Raw genomic sequence first — 5,000 nt, 5'->3', positions numbered from 1 at the left:
GTTGAGCCAAGAACTGCACCATTATTTTGACCGGGAGCGCGAGTACATGCCGCCTCCCACCAACGCCTTCATACATTTATAAAGAGAGTAATTTAAGCATGAATATCTCCTCACGCCATTTTGCTGCTGAAGCTTCATATACAGTATATTTATTTGGATTTTATAATTCCAAAGGAACAGGCAGTAATTCATCAGGGTTTTTTTTCGTCCGGTTTAAATCAAAGTCATTTTCTATGCCATTATCTACTCGCATGCGTGTGTGTGTGTGTGTGTGTGTGTGTGTGTTTGTCTATAAAGAGACATTTCTTCCAGTTGATATTCCTTTTCCTTGAGAAATGTAAAGTTGTATCGTATTAGCGAAAAAATGAAAAAAGAGGCGGTATAGAAGGAAGACAGAGGCAGAGTGGCGGGCAGGAGAGCAGGAGGCCAGGAGGGCAGGAGGGCGCTCGAATGCAATATCTCGACTCTTCAGTTTGCAGTTGATGAGTCAATACAGCGCTGTGCATTCAGCCTCATGAGTGTGCCTGTGGAGTAACGAGGAATAAAGCAAGGGATTACGGTGGGGAGGCCTGGGCGCACAATTGTTTCATCTAAATAGTATTTGATCACGTGATACAAAGGGAAATACTTTTATTTATGCATTTGTTTTACATGGAGAGACGCAAAGTGTAAGGGGTCAACACAAATAGATATGGCTGTCTTTCTTAGAAGGAGGTTTAAAAAGGTGCGCAACTACGCACGCCCATGAGTCCTATTTTACATAAGCATAATTCATGCTATAAGTTACATGTATAACTGATTACAAACAATGCGTGTGTGAGACAGTAGAATGTGTGGTGAATTCAAAAGTAAATTCAAAATTCATGGAACACGTGCAAATTCCTTCTTCCTGCTTAACATATATTTATAGGGCTGGGAGAAAACGGAGATTGCCCAGATATAACGCTAGGAAAGTTTGTTAGTGTGGATAGAATATTAAGATATGCCGGCAAAATAGCACCTTTAGATCATTTACGGCAACTTCAGAGAAGATTGTCTAAAGGATTACTTTTATCAAAGACATATCGCCACACTGAAAGCTAACTCGTTTTGTACATTCCTGTGTACAAGCTTGGAACTCTTAATTTTAGCACTTGAGCAATATGCTTTCCTTCGGAGGAAAGGCTTTCGCAGTCTGTGATTAAGAATTCACAGCACCATTGTTCCCATTCGAGATACACGGAGCATTGTGAAGATGAAGAGCAAATGGCCGTGAAAAAAGCTGCCCTGCGAGCCTGTGTACAGCGGCGGCCGGGCGCTTGTCGGGCGAAAGCACAGAAGAGGAGCGAGAGGAAAGGGGAAAAGTCGAGCGCTGAAAGGAAGGCAATATGAGGAAACGAGAGAGAAGGGGAAAGAAATAAGAGGGGGAGATAGGAATGGGAAGAATGCGCGCATCAGAGATTAAACGAGGAAAAGAGAGAGCAAGGAGCGGAAACAGGGGAGAGGCGAGAGAAATGGATTGTTTATGTGCTTATTGTTGCCCCTGGTTTCGCTGCGACGCTCGGTGGAAAAAGAGAATCATATTTTTTTAGCTGTCTAGAACATTTTAGCAAAACTAGAACATTTGTGAGGCATAATTCTTATATATATAACCTGCTTCTATGTAAAGGCGACATGCACAAGGTGTAAATATTGTATAGAGATGCGATGTAGCACATAAGAAGCAAAATTAAGAAAAAATCATTTCAGAGAATTAGTCACGAACATACGTACTACTTCTATAGCTGTTCTCTGTCTTGTCTAATGCCAAACTTAACTTCGTCTAATATCTTAAAGGTGGATGTGACCCAATTTGCGGAAAAGATATGCTCTCAGAATCGAAGAAGAAAAATGCAGGTATATCGTGACATGATCGTCAGGCGAAACTCCTGATAACATTCGTCACGCAGCGCAGAACAGCACGCCGATTAGAGCCTTTCTGGCGAGCTAACCAGTATTCGCTTTAGCGTACGAAATACAACGCACACATACAAAAGCTGTATGTGTGCATACATAAATTCATCTCTCTCTCTCTCTCTCTATCTCTCTCTCTCTCTCTCTCTCTCTCTCTCTCTCTCTCTCTCTCTCTCTCTCTCTCTCTCTCTCTCTCTCTCTCTCTCTCTCTCTCTCTCTCTATACATAAATACCACCATGTGTATGTATACATATATATATACACATATACACACATACAGTATATAAATATATATATATATATATATATACAGTATATACATACATATATATGTATATATGTGTATATATATATGTATATGTATATATATATATATATATATATATATATGTATATGTGTGTGTGTGTGTGTGTGTGTGTGTGTACATACACACACATACAGTGTGTGTGTGTGTATATATATACATATAAATACACTGTATGTGTGTGTATATGCACACACACACACACACACACACACACACACACACACATTCAGTGTGTGTGTATATATATACATATATATATACATATATATACACTGTATGTGTGTGTGTATATGTACACACACACACACACACACACACACACACACACACACACACACACACATATATATATAAATATATATATATATATATATATATATATATATATATACTGTATATACTGTATTTATATACTGTATGTGTGTGTATATACATATATATATATATATATATATATATACATTAAATATTTATGGTATTTATGTTTATATATATATATATATGTGTGTGTGTGTGTGTGTGTGTGTGTGTGTGTGTGTGTGTGTGACTTTCGAGATAAAACGAAACTGAAGAGAGAGAAAGAGAGAGAGAATGAGTTAGTGAGTGCGTGAGCGAGTGAGTGAGTGAGAGAGAGGGAGCGGGAGAGGGAGAGGGGGAGTGAGAGTGAGAGTGAAAGTGAGTGAGAGAGAGGGAGAGTGAGTGAGTGAGAGATTGGGAGAGTGAGAGAGAAAGAGTGAGAGAGAGTGAGTGAGTGAGAGACAGGGAGAGGGAGAGGGAGAGTGAGAGTGAGAGTTGAGTGAGTGAGTGATTGAGTGAGTGGATGAGTGAGTGAGTGAGTGAATGAGTGAGTAAGTGAGTGAGTGAGTGAAGGAGAAAGAGGGCCAGACATACAAGCACAGGAACGGCAAGACCTCAGCTTACAAGCATTTCGTTCCGACGCCCTCTGGAAAGGCGCTGTGATCCTCCTCGTGAGCTCTGACCCGCCGGAGAAGCCTGGCGGCGTGTCAGTTGCAGCAACTTCGTCATCAATCAAGAAGCGAGGATTGCGCAGGGGGCGTTCGGTGCTGCAAGGCGGGGGCGACGGGGTAATTCACACACACACACACACACGCACGCACACGGACACACGCGCACATACACACGCACACACACACACACACACGCTCACGCACGCACACACACACACACACACACGCACGCACGCACACGGACACACGCGCATATACACACGCGCGCGCACACACACACACACACACACACACACACACGCACGCACGCACACGGACACACGCGCACATAGACACGCACACACACACACACAGACACACTCACGTACGCACACGGACACACGCACACACAATCACATACACACAATCACACACACACACACGCGCACACACGCACGCGCGTGCACACACGTACGCGCGAAAACACACACGCACGCACACGCACACATACACACGCCCGCGCGCACGCACACGCAAACACACGCACGCACACACACATACACACACACACACACACACACACACACACACACACACACACACACACACACACACACACACACACACACACACACACACACACACACACACACATATATAAATGCGCCCGCGCACACACACACACACACACACACACACACACACACACACATTCAGATACATACACACTTATATACACACATATATACTCACACACACACACACATTCAGACACATACACACATATATACACACATATACACTCACACACACACACACACACAATCACGTTCAGACACATACACACACACATATTCAGATACATACATACATATATACACATCTACACACTCACACACACATTCAGACACATACGCATATATATACACACATATACACACTCACACACACACACACATTCAGATACACACATATACACACACTCACACACACACACATTCAGACACACCCACACACACACACACACACATATATATGTGTGTGTGTGTGTGTGTGTGTGTGTGTGTGTGTGTGTGTAAATGTATATATATGAAAATATATATATATATATATATATATATATATATATATATATTTATATGTATATACATATATATATATATATATATATATATATATATATATGGGGGTGAGTGTGTGAGCGTACGTGTGGGTGTCCTTATGTCTGCTTATATCAACACTATATTTAATGCATCGATCGTTTGCCGATGCGCTTGCCTTTCTCTGAAGACAACACAGGGGAAAGCAGATGCGATCTTTTCGGTCGTGAGGATTTCAGATGCAGTGGCATAAAAAAATCCGCGACAGTAAACACACGAGTTTATTGAGGGAATCGAGGCCATTTCAACGCCAGCTGATGCCTCTCCCTCTCGCTCGCTCGCTCTTTTTCCGTGGGCATTTTTCTGTGTCCTAATAAACCTGAAAACGGCATCTGTCATTGCCCCCCTCCTTGTCGTGACGTAGCGTGTCTGCAGTTTGCTTTTCTATGCAAATAAACGTGTGTTTCTGATGTTCTTGGGCCGAATCGAGAATCCGTCCGGCGGTCTAATAGGGCCTTTCTCCTGCGACTTCCGGTGGCGCTCCCCATTTAACTTCGCAGCCGAGATTCGTCCAGAGATTAATCTGGGCGAGCCCGGGGCGAGGCAGGGCGTGTTTACTTGCAACATTTCTGAGGCTGTGTTGAGCCGAATCTTAAATCAAAACTTTTGGAGCATTTTTGTGTGGCAAAGTCTAGATTGGTGTGACAAGGTA

At 42.7% G+C, this 5,000-nt stretch overlaps 1 protein-coding gene across 1 annotated transcript in view; it reads left to right on the top strand.

Moving 5' to 3' along the window:
• The window catches only part of LOC125034447 (putative neural-cadherin 2), a 253,365-nt gene that overhangs the window by 141,994 nt on the left and 106,371 nt on the right, over positions 1 to 5,000 (top strand). The gene's annotated exons all lie outside the window — the stretch shown is intronic.

Source organism: Penaeus chinensis, chromosome 18 (assembly GCF_019202785.1).
Source record: "Penaeus chinensis breed Huanghai No. 1 chromosome 18, ASM1920278v2, whole genome shotgun sequence".
In the NCBI taxonomy this organism is placed as follows: domain Eukaryota; kingdom Metazoa; phylum Arthropoda; class Malacostraca; order Decapoda; family Penaeidae; genus Penaeus; species Penaeus chinensis.
Note: the sequence above shows the minus strand (reverse complement) of the source record. Positions and strands in the feature narration are given on the sequence as shown.